We start from the raw sequence: 17,390 nt of genomic DNA on the forward strand, positions 1-17,390 counted from the left end.
AAAGTAAGTTGACTTTATGGTTTTTTTAAATATTCATTTATTCCTCAATATTTGTGTTGTCCCCTTCAAAGTAATCCCCCTCAGATATAATACACTTGTGCCAACGTTTTTTCCAATCATTGAAGCACTTCTGATAATCATCTTGTGGTATAGCCTTGAGTTCTTTCAGCGATGCAGTTTTTATCTCCTCAATCGTTGAAAATCGATGTCCTTTCATGGGTCTCTTCAGTTTTGGGAAAAGAAAAAAGTCAGTGGGGGCCAAATCCGATGAACATGGAGGCTGAGGCATGACGTGCTTTTTTCGGTCTTGGAGACTCAGGATGCTTCCACTGAGACGATTGGGCTTTAGTTTCGATGTCATAACCATATACCCACGATTCATACCCAGTTATAACCCTTTTGAGAAAATCAGCATCATTATTGAATTCATTCAACATCTCCTGAACGATGGTCATGCGATGGATCTTTTGATAAAAATTAAGCAGTTTTGGAACAAATTTCACTGACACACGTCTCATGCCCAAAACGTCACAAAAGATAGCATGGCATGAGCCAACCGATATGCCGAAATCTTCAGCAACTTCTCTGATGGTAATTCGGCGATTTTTCAACACCATTTCTTCCATTGCTTGAACTTTTTCATCTGTTGTTGTGCTGGGACGTCCAGGACGAGGTTCGTCTTCGAAATCCTCTCGGCCTTCTTGGAACAGCTTTTACCACTTATACACATTTTTCTTACTCAGAGTAGACTCACCGTATGCAACTGTCAACATTTCAAGGGTTTTAGAGCACTGGATTCCATTATTCACACAAAATTTAATACAAACTCTTCTCTCCATTTTTTTCGAAAGAAGAACATCGCCGAGCACACCAAACCCTTCTAACCTTTGACGCCTCTGCCAGAAAAACATCACGAGCTATATAGTCAAAACTGTAAACATATGATCGTGACGAGTGTACCAACACAACAAAACAAAACATTTAAAACTTGAATGTACGTAGCCCACGAAAATTAAAAAGTCACCTTACTTTTTGAACACACCTCGTGTATATATATATATATATATATTTATTTATTTATTTTTTTGAACGTTTTATTTATAATAATATTTTATTTATTTTTATATTTGCAAATCATAAAGCTTAATAATATCATGTTATAAATGTTCTTATCTTTTTATAATAATATTATATTTATATTTTATACTTTGAAATTATGTACAAAATAAAATTAAATATAATTTTAATAAATTTTTAATTGGTTTATTCAATGTTACAGAAATAATTATTTAAAGTTTATCTTAATATTTCATTGTTTGAATTAATATAAACGATTAATAAATTAATAGATATATTGCAAAATCATTAAGTTTAATAATATTATTATATAAATTATAATTAAAATTTTTTTAAAACAAAGTTATTATTAGCTAAATTACAATTAAATGAATTTATTATATTAACGTTTCAATTATGTTAATGATTTAATGTTAAAAACCTTGTTATTTATATATTAAAATTAAATAATACCGTATTTTTATTTTAACGTTATGTAATGAAAATCTATTAACTATTTAATATTGGAGCTATATTAATTCTAAATTTTATATCATTAAGTCTTTAAAAAATTTTTTTTCACGTTGCAGTTATAATAATAATAATATTTTCATGATTTATATATTTGAAAATTATAAAGCTTAATAATATTATGTTATACATGCTTATCATTTTTAAAATAATATTATAATCATATTTCATATTTTAAAATTATTAGCAAATTTAAAATTAATTATAATTTCAATAAATTTGTAATTGGTTTATTCAATGTTACAGGAATATTATTTTAAATTTTATCTTAAAATATATTTCGTTAAATAATATAAAAGATTATTAAATTAATAGATATATTGTGAAACCATTAAGTTTAATAATATTATAACATAAATTAAAATTTAATCAAAAAAAATAAAATATGAAAGTACATAAAGTTTGGATTTAAATTGTTTAATATTTAGTAATATAAATATGTTATTTCCTCTCAGGTTATGCAATTAAATATTAGCTATTACTTTCGAAATAAAAGTTTGTTTTTTCTTTTAAATACTTGTATTGTTATTATATAATTTTTTATAGTGCTTCCGATATTGTGAAATGAGTATTTAGATTTATTAACTTAGTTAGAAAGCTTATTAATAAATTAAATGTAGAGAAATCCAGTTACAAATTTGAATAAGAATATAATGTAAACATTATTTGCATGTTTTCATGAAAATAATAGTGTAATGCGTTTTATTTTGTGAAATGATTAATTAATTATCAACTGATTTTACCAAAATCTCACATTTTCTGGAATTAGTTTACGGTTTTATTAATAAAGAAAAATTTTAGAAATAAAAGTTCAAATCTAAAAAAATGTATTAACTAAAAATTATTTAAAGGTTTTAGTGAGAATTATAGTTTAATGCTTCTTATTTTGTAAAATGACTCATTGATATAAGCTGAATATTTTTTTAGAACATTAAATTGAATAAAGATTAAAATTTATCACCTTAAATTTAAGTAATATAAGTAACAAATAAATTGATTATTTACTTGTAGGTTATATAATGGAACATTTAATATGATTTGCATAATATAAATCAATTTATTTTTAAAGTACCTCTTTTTCAATTAAGTAATTTTTAGGAATTGTGCTGGTGGTCTGAGATTAATATTTTCATTGAATTTTCAAACGTATACGTGAAAATATTTTCTTTTTTTCCACAAATTAATATTAAGTCACTAAAAAATGAAATTTTCGTAAATAAAATTAAAAATCAGTGAAACAAATTATTTGAGGCTTTTTATCTTATGAACCATTTCATTGATTATTAACTGATAATTTTCTTCACACTCTCTTCATATTGGTTTTAATTAGTGAGAAAGGTTATTAATAAGTTAGACGTATAGAAATACTGTTTCAAATTTTAAATGAGAATATACACATCATGTAAGAATTATTTGAATCTTTCGATGAAAATAATTGTTCCATGTTTTTTATTTTGTGAACTGATTAATTCATTATGAACTGATTCTACTAAAAGTGACATTTCCTAGAATTAGTTTAAAAGTTTAATATTAAATAAAATGTTTATAATGGAATTATATTTTAATGGTTTTTCTTCTGTAAAATGGTCAATTGATTATTGGCTAATAAACGTTGTCTGATTATTTAAGTAAATAAAGATTGAAACTTAGTTCCTGAAATTGAGGTAACATAATTTAATTATTGACTTAAAGGTTCTAGAATGGAATATGGAACATATTTTGAATATTAAAAGTTAATTTATATTTGCAATTATATTATTTCAATTAGATAATTTTTCAAATGATTCTGTTGTACTGAAATGTCTATTTGCATTCGAGTTTTTAAATCATATGGAAATACGTTTGATTTTTTTCTGAAATTAGTTTCAAAAGTTACCAATAAAACTAAATTGCAAAAATGAATGATAAATTATTTCTATGTTTGAATGAAAATGATTGTTTAATGCTTTTTATGTTATCATTTATGAAAAAATCAATTAATTGTTAGATGACTAGTCTTTTCAAAACATCGAACCAAATAAAGATTCAATTATAACTTTTTCTTAAATTAAGTATTTTATGTTGTGCAATCATTTTTTCTTAACATTTTGCTACCATAATAAAATTCTAGAGTTTTTAAAAAGAAAAAAATGTTTTCTTTTTTTACATCTGAGTAATTTTCTTTTAATTTTTAAAGAGATAAGTAAAATAAAATCATTGAAAAAACTTATTTTAAGAATTAGAATAATAGAAGCGTCTTAATAATTTCGAAAGATTTTGAGATTAAATTTTTTTAAACAGTTATGGGAAAATTTTGCGCAGTTGATATTTTATTTTGACATAATAATTTTAAATTTTAAATATTTCAAAATTGTTTTTAAAAAAATATGGAGGATTTTAAGACTATTATTTCCATTTTCCCGGATTTAATTTACACTTAGGAAAACTTAATTTTTTAGGGCGTCAAGAGAAGGAAAAATATAATATATATTTTTTCAAAATGAATAGTAAATTATTCATATTGAAACAGTAAAAGGGAAAGAAATATTCTGGTTAACATCATTACAAAATTTTTAATTCATTGGTTTCCGATGCTATCCATAATATATTTATTTATCAAAAATGTATGGGGCAACTAAATTCATTTTTATGGCCACCCGCTAATATATTGATTTTTTACATATAGGCTAACTTTCGATGACGCCTATACGTGCCTTGAGGGAGGTTCCAGACTAACTTATTAATGTAAAAAGCATGATTTCATTTTCGCTTACGAACATGAAAGGGGGCAACTCCCCGTGTAGAAATTCAAATGGGGAACTAGTTTGGTTCCCGACCATTCGACCCCACTTAAAGTCGGGGGCTAGTCGGGTCATCTGACTAGCCCCCGACCAGTCGCGTCACGGTATATTAGTCGGGGGCTAGTCAGGAGACGCGACTTATCCTAGTCGGGGCCTGATCGGGTACTATTAGGGATTATATGATAATAGATCCGCATGGAATATTAACTAAGCTCCCCAAAATTTGTGGAACATCTCCTAAAGGTTGTCAAAATACTTGTTATTTACGGAAATCTCCATACATTTTTTTGAAATATTTAAAAGTGCTAAAATTTATCAAAGATTTAATAGGGAACATATCCTATGCTTAAAAATGCATAAATTTATGTGATTAAAATTCCCCAAAATTTGTGGAATATTAATTTAAAAAAAAACTTCAGCTGGAATGCAGCAATGGAAGAGCTTCACTCTGAAGTAACCACCATGTTGGTCACGGTAGTCTCTGCTCCAGGTAGTTATACTTCGTTACGTGTGGACTGCTGTCTTAAATTCTCGATGCGTCATTTCTGTTGCGCGAGAGGCGGCACGTCTCGCCCTTGCGGATTTTCTTTAAAGCTACCAGTCCAGAACCGCAACACTCAAATGAAGGTGGTAGCGAAATCTGAACTGTACCGTTCCTAATAGTTTACTACTAGCATACTCTTTTGAAGTTTTTTGAAGTTTTTGATCGTTGTTTTTATAAAAAGTTGATTTTCGTACAAAATTATTAGCTCAATAATTATTTATTGAGTATGTGTGAGATGAATTTATTATTAATAAATCTTCTGTCCAAAAAACGGTGTAAACTTATTGTTAAATATATTCTTAGTGTTTTAGAATAGAAAAATCATTACGCTTTTTTTAGATATTACCTCATTTGATAAAACCTCGCCGAAAAGTCAAACATAAGAATAACCCGATCAGAACCCTACTAGCTTCCGACCAGAGCCTGAAGATTACCCGCACGGAAATTAGTGAACAAAAAAACCCGACTATCCCTTGACCAACTACCGACCAGGCCCCGACTGAAATTTTGACAACAAAAAGCCCAACTAGTCCCCGATTAGTCCCCAACTGGGTACTTTGTCAAAATTAATAACCCGACTAGCTTCCGATTAGTGCCCGACTTGTAATAGGACCAAATGGGGTTATTTCCACACGGGTCATTTAATTTTTTACAAAATCTCGACTAACTATCGGCTGTATTTAATTATTTTAGTTATTGTTGAGTTTAAACTCAATTTTTGTATTAAAATGACTAGTTATTAGTTGAAATTTTCTCTAAAACAAGTTATTAGCTCACATTTCAAGAGTTCGGATTAAAGAATATACTTCATTATTTGGAAATTTTAAAATATTACAATATTTTGCTACAATTTACTATAATAATTGTTAATTTATTATAATTTTAAAATTTGTTTGTGATTTTTAATGTTGCTATTATGAATTATTTATTTAAATCAAGACTTAAATCTTCGTGGCAAAAATACTTGAAAACTTGCAGTCTATGTATATGAGTGCGCGACTTTTCGTTTCTGCGCTTTATGCTCGATAATGTATTTACTTCACGCTGCATTCTCGGGCTTTGTACTTCTCAACATTTGTGTAAAAAAGTTTTAAGATTGAAGGCCAAAGCATCGAAAAAACTGTGATTTGGTGATTGCAAATTAAATTTATTTTTGTATCTCGGCCCGGGATTGCTTATTCAGTTATTGCAAAATAAAGTACAAATTTGATTTATAATGAATAATTTATTATTTTTGTTCCTTAGTTTTCTTTAAATTTTATTCTCAGCTACCCTGAAAAATGTATGGTTTCAATCAATTTATATTATTACAATTCATTAAATGCATGGGTATTGAAACATACATATTTTCACTGTCTGGTTTTTATAAATTAAAGACTTTGCCTTCTATAAATAAACTATTTTGTTATTTAAAAAAAATGTAATTTTTTATTTTCAATGTTTTTTAAAGATTGAAACGAAGCTTAAAATAAAAACAACGCGTTCCATAAAAAATGATTTATAACGAATTTGTACCCGGGGCAAAATCCTAATACTCGACAAGTCCTTCCTGCATGCTCTGTCACGAAAAATAGCGTTCTGCGCGAGGTTGGAGAGAGCTTTTCAGTCCTCGTTTTTCCTCGAAAACGCTAGAAAATTGCGAGTTCGGAAATAAGTAGGCTTCCGCGAGCATTAAAGAGGCCTTCGCGATATCCTAAAATTCTCTTCGTGCTCTGTCAAACCGAGTTTGGCCGATGATTTTAGAGTATTGAGCGAGCACGTAGCGAGATTTCAAACAAATATTCAATGTTTTACAAGTGCTCGCTAAACTGTCTTTAATGCTCGCGGAAGCCTACTTATTTCCGAATACGCAATTTTCGAGTGTTTTCGAGGAAAACGAGGACTGAAAAGCTCTCTTCAACCTCGCGCAGAACTCTATTTTTCGTGACAGAGCATGCAAGAAGGAATTGCCGAGTATTAGGATTTTGCTCCGGGAAGTTCTTTGGCGAGTGAATAAATTTCGTACATTTATTATTTCCGTATTTTTTTTCTATTGCCGCAGAAATTCAATTTTTTTTTTACTTTTCATGTTGTTTTTTATGAATAAAACATAAAGTACGCATCCTATCAGAACGTAATTAACCAATTTGTATTTTTTTAATGCACAACTTTTTTAATTAATCTTTTTTGTAGCTTTCATAGTTAGACGACGAAACAGAATGTTTTATTTTTCATAATTTTTTGTTTGATTAAAATTCGAATTTTTGATTTTTTTAAATTAAAAAAAATGTTATGACAGTCTGGGGGGGGGGGTCATGTATTAAATACATCTCATGTGTTTACGTAATACTCTTTAGAAACAGTTGTTCCTTGTTTCCGATGACCTTTTTTTTAGGAGCCGCCCCCAGTATTGGATCCCCCGCCGCGTCCCTGATCATAGACAAAATGTTTCAACCCTAGGGATGCAAACACCGTGTTTCAACCCGCTCTACAGATATATTTCAAACCTTGGAAGCATTTCCGGAAATTTGCGGAATATTAATCATTTCTTCTGAAATTATAAAAGCCCTAAATATCTTTTGAAAAAGCTAAAATTTTACTACTAATTTTTAAAATCTTGCAAAATAAAATATATATTTTTCAAATCTTCTACATACTTTTTTCAAATATCTCAAATATTTAAAAATGTTTCCTACTCGTCTTATGTATATGATAAAATTTATATAATTCTAAAAAAATTGCTGATACTTCTTTCCTTGTAAATAATTTTTAAATGTGTGAAACTAAAAAAATATCAAAAAAGCATTGTTGTGTTACGTCTAAATATTGTTTAATGTATTTCTATATCGCACTTTATTCTAAATATCTATTTTTATTTACAACACGTCCATTACATTTTTTAAACTTATACGAAAAAATGTTACGTAACTGCAGTTAGGGTGTGGGAAGGTAAAATGGTTTAAAATAACGTTACGTAATATGTGAACAAAAATTTAAGTATCCAGAAAATTTCAACAAATAAATTGTTATGAGAAAATTAAGTAAATGATAAAAATGAGTAGAAAAGTTAGCGCGCGCAGATAATAGTCTAGTATAACAAAAAATTGTCACTTACGCACAAATAAAATTACATAGATTTTTGATTGAGCTAAAAGGGTCGAAAATAAATTCGCAATGAACGCCGGAAACACATCATAGCATGAAAAGTTGGTAAATTTATTTTAAGGGTTGCTTTAAAACAAAAGATTTTTTTATTGGCCTATTGTTTTTTAAGGGGTTTTTAACAGTCCCTGAATGTTCAAAGATGAAAGTCGACATTTACTAGTAAAGAAAATCACAGTAGATTTTTTCTAAACTATTAGGTTCAGGAATCTATTTAAAATAAATGATAGTTTTGGTGTCAGAAATCAATTTAAGGTAAACGTGGAAAACGTTTCCTAGCATGGAGTGTAGTTAAAACTATTTATGGGGCTATTTAAGCATCCCCCAAATATTCAAACAAGAAAATTGATATTTTGAAAAACGAAAACCGCAATCTTTTATTTTATTGTATAATATTGGGGTTAATAATGAATCTTAAAAATACAACCTGCTAAAACAATTCAAGGGCATGTTTAAATAGGTCCATATTTTTATTGCATTAAAACGTAAAACAGCTCTTATAATAAACGTAAAAAATTTCCCTGTCAGGCCATGTTGATCACATTAATTTTAGATTATTTTTGATAACCCAATTGAATATTAAAAAACCTCCCGTGGTTTTAGGTTGTTTAGAAAAGTGTGTTTTATGGTTTAAATTTTCAGGGGATGCCCAAACAACTCCCAAATCACGTACATACAAAATAGTGAATCTGTCACTTTTGTCATACAAAATTTTCGTTTGAAATTTTCTGATTTACAAAATGTAAAGCAAGTTAAATACAAATGAAAGTAAACGGTTCAAAATGTCCGATCACCTTTATTTCCAAGAAAATTAACTTGACATTCTTAGTTTAGCGGGACAGAGAAACATCCATTAAGAAACGGTAATTTTTATTCGTTATTTCCTTGCCTTCGCTTATACAAGAGCTGGCGCTGCGGTTCGAGTCCTGACGAGAAACGTGGCTTTTAAAATATGCTGGGATATAACCCGAACATGTTACCATCTAACCCACGATTACCATGAATTCTATTTACCTGCTTATAGAAATAATCCACTCAGCAATCTATTTTTGAAACAATTACATCTGCTTCGCGTTTTTTATATTTAATAAGTTCAATAAAAATTAAATGAAAGGGTTTAATAGGATCGATTACTATTCTTTTTGTATGAATCTGCTCCTATTGCAATTTAGTTAATTTTTCACAGCTGCTTGTTAAATTGAAAAACTGATATTATAAAAGAATCGTTATTGCTGCTTTTCGTAAATTAAAATTGGATTAATTTAAGGTGGTATACTATCTAAAAAAATTATATAACGGTTTATCTTAAAAATCGCACAATCATTGTTGGTTTCTTGTTGTTTTATATGAATTTGAAATTTGGAACATGAAATCTAAAAGTAATTCCTTTTAAGATAAAAAATTGGAGAAAACCTTATGTAAAATAAGAAACATTTGCGCTTTCTAATAATCTGGCTCGGTAAATTGAAACTATAAAATAATCAAATAAATTATTTAAAATTTTATATAAGGTATGCATTATTTTAAGGATTTTCGTTACAAATTAATATTTTTAAAGAAGAATTGCATTGAAAACCCAAAGGGGTTTGAAGAAAAATAGTAATTTTTAAAATATGCAGGCTGTTTATGCGTTCGTTGTCGGAAATTAGAGGTGCATTTCGCTAGCACATCCACAAGGGAGTTTCAGAATTTTTTGTATGCCATAATTTTGGGTTTTTGGGCTTTTTTTGGCACCGATGCCGATTTTTGAGCTTTTCATGTTTTCTCTAAAAGCCGACTTTTGGTTGGAGGTGCTGGCTGCTAGCACCTCCAGTGCAGAAAATTTGAAAAATTTGAAAAATCAACAGCGCCAGAATTTTGGGCTTTTTTGGGCACTTAAAAATTTAAAAAAATGAAATTAAAAAAAACTATCCCTTAAAATTAAATATGCACCTAAACTAAATGTAAGAACATCAGAATTTTGGCTTTTTTGGGCTCTTCTTGGACATCAATACCGATTTTCGGGCTCTCTTATTTTTCTAAAAAAAGCCGGACTTTTAGATGGAGGTGCTGACCGCTAGCACATCCAGTACAGAAAATTCGATAAATAATAAAAATAAACAGTGCCACAATTTTGGGCTTTTTTTAGGCTCTTAAAAAATGCAACAAAATTTTCGTTTTAACTACCTGAAGAAAAAGATGTAACATTTCAAAACCCCTAAGAACCACCCTTATAACATCTAAAGATGAAAATCTCACCTTTCATTGATTGAAAAGGTAAGAAATTATTCTAATTAAACATAATCATTACACACAGATTTCCAAGACCAACTAAACGGTAAATATACCTAATAAAGGTGAGAATTGGTTCGTTAAATGTGATAGGGGTAGTTTGTGGCAGTTTTAGTTGAAGATAACTGAGACTGGATTCATGAAATTTGATAGGGGCGGTTCTTTTTGGTTTGGGACTGTTACTGTGAGGGTGAAAAATCTACTAGAAGCTTGGTGCCTGTGGTGATTATGTTTAATTTCAAGTATTTTTTACCGCTTTAATTGATGGAAGGTGAGGCTAGGTTCCTATGTGATACGAGCATTGAATAGCTGATGTGGAATATAACCTTGGAGATAGATTGATTAAACTAAAGTATTTGCAAGTTGTTTGGGTGGTTATTTTGAATTTGAGTTTGTTTTGGTGGTTTTAGCAGATGGAGGATGAGATTTGGTGCATTAAATATAATAGGGGTATTTTTTAAGTGTTGTTTAATGTTACCTTGGAGATGAGGATATAAACAAAACTTTTGGGAAAGTGTTCGTTGTACTCGTTTACTCATTCTTAATTGAAGTGTTAATGGATTTTTTGTTTGAAGAGAGCCGAGCAAGATTTGGTTACATGCATCAGTGGTGTTTTTTTAATTAGTTTTTTCATCATTACTGTGGGACTGAAGGCAGAATTAAGAGTTTTTTGAACAAGAATAGTATTATATTTTTTTATTTGGAATTTTTTCGGCAGTGTTTTTTTAACCCTGAAAAATCATTGACATACATACATATATATTTTATATACATTTTTGGATTTTGCTTAATATCTTTATTTTCAGTTAGGAGTCGTTAGTGTTATAAGGTATTTTCGGAAAATATAATATAATATTTTTGGTTAGCACAAAAATACCTCAGACCTGCGGTATATGGTTTCTCGCACTTATTCCAGATCTTTTTGTTTAGGTATTCCTTTCCATATGTTTTTTAGGTTCGGGTTGATTCTTTGAAATAATTTGTGAGTGTTTTGGGAAGGTCAAAAATAGCGTGAAATTCGGATATTCTTACATTTAGGATGGGCGCGTAAGTTATTTTAGGGGGAATTTTGGGGAGACAGGGGTTGTTTTTAAAAAATAATTTTTTGCAGTTTTTGAGAGTCCAAAAAAAGCCCAAAATTCTGACGCAGTTGATTAAATTATTTTAATTTGCTCTAGTGGAGGTATTGGCGGAGAGTACCTCCGACCGGGAAGTCCGTTTTTTTTTAGAAAAATAAAAGTGCCCAAAATTCGGTATTGGTGCCCAAGAAGAGCCAAAAAAATCCCGAAATTCCTGTATGCGTACATTTTTTTAGGCGCATATTTTATTTTAAGGGTAGTTTGTAGAAAATAGGGGTTGCTTCTTCAAATTTAATTTTTGAATTTTGAAGATCCCAAAAAAGCCCAAAATTATGGCGCTGTTTATTTTTTCAATTTTATTAATTTTTTGTACTGGAAGTGCTAGCGGCCAGCACCTCCACCTAAAAGTCCGGTTTTGTTTAGAAAAATGAAAGAGCCCAAAAATCGGTATTGGTGTCCAAGAAGAGACAACAGAAGCCCAAAATTCAGATATGCTTACATTTAGTTTAGGTGCATATTTAATTTTAAGTGCTGTTTTAAGAAGATAGGGGTTGTTTTTCGAATTTAATTATTGCATTTTTTAAGAGCTCAAAAAAGCCTAAAATTCTGGCGCTGTTGATTTTTTCAATTTTTTACATTTTCTGTACTGGAGGTGCTAGCAGCCAGCACATTCACTCAAAAGTCGTTTTTTTGACAAAACTAAAAGAATCCAAAAATCGGCATCGGTGCAAAGGAGCCCCAATATTATAGCATGGCATAAAAAAATACTGAAATTCCGTTGTGGAGGTGCTAGCGGAACGCACCTGGAAATTGGTATAGGTCAAAATAAAGTAAGAATAGTATAGCCGTGCAAGTAGCAGTAAATAAAGTAAAAATAAAGTAAAAGTAAATAAAGAATAAAGATAAAAGAAGTAAAAATAAAGTTTGTAGTCGGCTTGATTTTTTAAAAGATTTTGAGGACTTTATTTTTTACGAAATGATGTATATTTTCAATTTAATCATACATTATTCGATTTGAAAGACTCACTACTTTTAATAGTTTTAGATTACGTTCGCGATTTACTCTAGGAATAAGGATGTGAAAACAAAAATAACACATAATAATTTTTTTGTGGTTGGTTAAAAACACAAATTTTTAAAAAGTGTTTTGAAATAATGAAATGTACAATTTTGAAATATTACTAATTGCTTAAGTGTTTTTTGTCAGAAATTGAAATTTTTATGAGAAATGTATTACATTTTAAAGAAGATTTATAATTTTTAAATATCTTCCGAACAATTTGGCGTTTTACATCAAAAATTGATATTCTTGAACAAAAAAATTAGAGTTTAAATCATATTTAGCGTTTTTTAACAATTTTGAATTATATCAGAGTTTCTCTTTCGAAATTTGTATTTTTTATAAAAAATATTGGATTTGAAAGGAGATTCGTAATTTTTTTGCCAATTATAATTTAAGTTACCCTTTGTACCAGAAATTGACATGAGAACATTACAAAATTTTGTGCAATTTTAGGTAGTGATAGATAGAATGGTTTCACCAAAAATTGGTACATATAGATTTCGTAGAAGATTTTTAAATTCTGCAGCCAGTTAAAGTTTTGATAACGTATCTTGTCGAAAATTGTTTATTTTAAACCAACATAATTAAATTTAAAAGAAAATGTACCATTTTGAATAATTTTTGTTTTGTTATGTAGTGTGTGTGTGTGTGAAATATATATTTTATTAAACAAATAAATGAATTATAAAAAAGATGGACTATTTTTAAAGCATTTTAGAACATGAAGTCTGTGGTTTTAACGAAATCAAAAGACATTTTACAGAAGAATTTTTGATTTTGTAAATTATTTAAAATAAATAGTGTCAAATATTAATAACAATTCAGACATATATTTTAGTTTCATTAGATCTTCAAAACAGAGACATGACAGATAAACGAAAATTTTCATTTTTTTTAAGGTTTGGCTTACAAGCGTTGGAATTCAAACACTTAAGAATGTGGCTTAACCTGACGATAGTTGAAAAATAAATAGTTAAAAAGGAGTCAACGTAGTAATAGTTGAACTGACCTCTTTTCATAACACTATTTTTAAATAATATTTCAGACTATAATATTTGTTGTAATATTATTTATAAAGGAACAAATCTTTTATAAAATGACGCACCTAAGTTTTTTTGGCTTAAATTAATTCTGTTTAAAAATTGTAACAATTATGCATGACATTTGTAAATCAATGAAATATTATTTGGCGAATTTGTTTTGAACTATAAATAAAGAAAATTGATTTTATCATTTATTTTTTATCTCAATATAACCAGAGGAAAAATACTTATTATTTTGTCGATAGTATCGATCACCACTTTGGCTGATAAAATGACCAATTCTAGTACTTGTTTCAAGGATTTCTTTGAAATATTATTCCTTCTTTATTATACAATTCATTTGAGAGAAATATAATTTGCATTAAATATTGAAAAAATATCCTAATTAAAAAAAAAGTGCCTCACGAATATTTACATATCTATTTCTAAAAGCAAAGAACTTGGTCGCGCCGTAAATAACCGTTACTACTTATTTCAAGGACCGCTTAAATTCAGGATAATCCTTTAGTCTTTATTAAAAGATTTCTCTTATGAAAGTAGTATATAAAGAGTAATGTAATATCCTCCCCTGATTATGACGCAATTTACCTGGAATTATCATCATATGTAGCGAGAGTACATAAAGAGGCCATTAAACTCCGACCCCGACTTTATACGTTCACCGCCATATTCATCAAATCGAGACTAGTACGGATCTGTTCCCAAAAACAAAAATTATCGATTCACAAACCAAGGCAAAGCCACCTTTTCAAATCTCCTTTTCTGAAATTTATTTTATATTGCCCTAAATTGTTAAAATAACGTTTTAAATATTCAAAACCTAACTCTAAGAATATTTAACGATTAGCAACCGACTTATTATCTTAACAATTTAAAAAAATCTCTTATCAAAAAAGTGCAAGTTGCTTTCTCACTGGCTTGAACAATCAGCACCCCAAATCCCGAGTGAAATCATTTACAAGGTCAAAAAAGGTCATTCTAATTCTCAAACTCATCTCGATTGTGAAAGCTCTATTTTCCTACATTTTTGCAATCAATTTTACAATTTACCGACAATTGAATTCGTGATTGAGGAGAGAGGGAGAATTAGAGGTAAAGAGAGAGCAAAGGTCTGACAGGCCGGGAAATCAATATGCGGCGGCTTGCAGGGTTGAACCGGCAAGTCTTGATTTCCAAACAACCCTGTTAAAAAGAATTCACCACCTTAATTTAATTTTGATATCAAAATTTTCAAACTCACCGTTTCAATGACGAAATCACTGGAAGATTTTCTCGGGGGTTGATGATATTTTTCTTGGCTCAGGTCACGATTCACGAGCGATGAATCCTCCACAGAACCGAGTGTCTTATGCCATTCGATGTGGATTCCGGTTTCTGGCTTCGCGCATGAGCCAAAAAACATGGCCGTCTTCACTTTCGCCAATAACGTACAGGGAGGAACAATAAAAAATGTCAATCTGGTACATAATTGGATTGATTTTTTGCTGCGAGTTAGAAAATTTGATTACTAATTGATTTTATAAATTGTTTCAGAAACTATAGTTTATCTACAGGTGGCAGAGGCGCTGAGCCTCTCCTAAATATCACATTTTTATTTATTAACCCTTTGTGTTTGATTGGAGGAGGCACATACATTTTTAATAATTCTGACTTTGAGTTATGCTATAACGTGTTTTATTTTTGGACTGCCCTCGTAGGAATACATTCAATGTTCAAACTAATAATTTCTTTTAAAGAGTGTTGAGGAGGCTGGATAGCTTCCAGGACTAGTTTTCATAAATTCTGTAAAATAGGGAAATTTTGTTTAAAATGATAAACGAATGTGTTATAAACTTCTTGATTATAAATAAGGTATAATTCGTAAATATAAATATAAATCTACTGTTTTAGAAGTGGAATATTATTCCTTAAATTTGTATTGCGTTAAAGTTATAAAACACCAATTGAATAATTAGAAAGGTAACAATTTAAAGTGTGAATTCAAAAATGTATTAATTTAGATCTACATCTTAGGTATCTCGAAAGCAAGTTTAAATACAATAAAAAATTGATTTTTATATACTGTCAAACCAAATCGCCACGAACGAAAACAATACTTTCCTTCGATTTTCTCGGAATAACATTACATCTTCGAATGAAGCTTATTTTGATCGATTTTTAGCAACTTAGTTAGCTAAAAATCAAACTCTTTTTTCATACTCAAATTAATAATTAGATTTTCTTATCACCATCCAAATTTGAGAAACATTTTACTTCAAGAGAAAAAAATGTTCCTCCATTCCCGAACGAATGATTGATTTATTCACTTTACTTAAAAAACGATGTGGAAAAGAGAGACTTCTAAATTCTGAAGAAATGTCAAAGAGTTCAAATATATCAAAGATTTTTATAGATTTAAAAAATTCAAACCATTTTAACCTTTTCAAAGAATTTTAAAAATTAAAAAAGATTCTAAGGAATTTCAGAGAACTTTGTAGGATTTCCAAACATTGAAAAATAAATAGAATGAAATAAAATTCCAAGGGATTCTTCTTTGAAAAAATATTTTCAGGGATTTTGCGTGTTTATAAGGTATGTCAAAAATTTTCAGAGATTTTGAAGAATTTTGTAGGAATTTCAAAGAGATAAATTAAATTCATAAGATTTAAAGAATTTTATTGAATATTCTTGGATTTCAAGAGATTTGCGGTATTTCTGGGATTTTAACGGGTTTTATTAGACAAATTTGGTTCCTAATTATTTTAGTTGATTTTTGAGATTTTATAAAGAAAGTTATTAACAAGTTTGAAGGGGTTTTAACTTCTTTTAAAGTGTCATGACCAATTTTTTGGTATCTGAAAGAATTCTGTAGCATTTTTCAAATATTTAAAATGATTTCTAAAGAATTTTGGAAAATACAAATAATTTAATTTCAAGGGCGATATTTCATTGCGACATAAATTCATTTTATTTTGAAGGTGTTCTAACTATTTTTACCTATTTCAAAAAATTCGAAGGAACCTAAAAAGGGTTAAAAAATATAATCGTTTAAAAAAAATATCCAAATGTGGCAGAGGATTACAAGAGACCACAAAGAATTTGCATAGATTTTAATTAATTTTGAAGCGTTTTTAAGAAAAATCAAACGAATTCACAGATTTTTCCCGTGAAAAGTAAGTCGATTCTACGATCTTTGCCTACTTTTCACATTAGTTGTTCCAGCATTTGGGTATTATTTTGTTCAGTGTTAATTATCTATCATCATTTTCTGTCAAATGATTTTATGTAATATATTTGATATAATTACACAAATGATAGGAAATTCATCATAGGAATTTCTTGATAGAAATTGGATAGAAATCATTGGATTTCTTATCATATTTTTTTATAAGGGCTGTTCACAATTTTGCATAAAATATTACTTAATTTATTGGTCAGTTTTTTCTAAAGACTAGATTTTATCCTCGAAGATACAATAGTAATAATAATTAATAACAATACATTATCTGTCGTTAAACAGTTTATATATGTATATTTTTATGATCTTTTTAAAAGATCGCTCGAACAATAAATCAGGGCCCACCCACTTCTTTCTTGTCAATCTCAGGCCTGATTTTTCAATCTAAATTTCCAGACCTCCATTCTGCACTGACGTATCGCGGAAGCAGTTTTTTTCTAAATTCCAAATTCACTTTTTGAGAATTTTTTATCTGTCCTGCAAAGTGGTGAATAATTTCTGCAGTATAAAAAAAGTGAAAACATTTCACAAATAATAAACATTTCCCGCTCACTGAAATCCAAAAACGTGATTGACAAATCTAAGAATATCATTCGCGTGCGCTAAAATAGCACGTGGATCGACGTGTCTGAGATCGAGTTCCAATTCAGAACTGTAGAGGCACT

General features: G+C 29.0%; 1 protein-coding gene across 1 annotated transcript in view; it reads right to left on the minus strand.

Annotated features, from left to right (window-relative positions):
• LOC117168672 (elongation factor 1-alpha) overlaps positions 1 to 14,860 on the minus strand; it is a 32,889-nt gene extending 18,029 nt beyond the window's left edge. Inside the window, exon 1 of the mRNA XM_033354339.1 lies at positions 14,749 to 14,860. The gene's annotated coding sequence lies outside the window, so the exon portion shown is untranslated. The remainder of the gene's footprint in view (positions 1 to 14,748) is intronic.
• Between the last annotated feature and the right edge of the window lie 2,530 nt (positions 14,861 to 17,390).

Source organism: Belonocnema kinseyi, chromosome 3 (assembly GCF_010883055.1).
Source record: "Belonocnema kinseyi isolate 2016_QV_RU_SX_M_011 chromosome 3, B_treatae_v1, whole genome shotgun sequence".
In the NCBI taxonomy this organism is placed as follows: Eukaryota; Metazoa; Arthropoda; class Insecta; order Hymenoptera; family Cynipidae; genus Belonocnema; species Belonocnema kinseyi.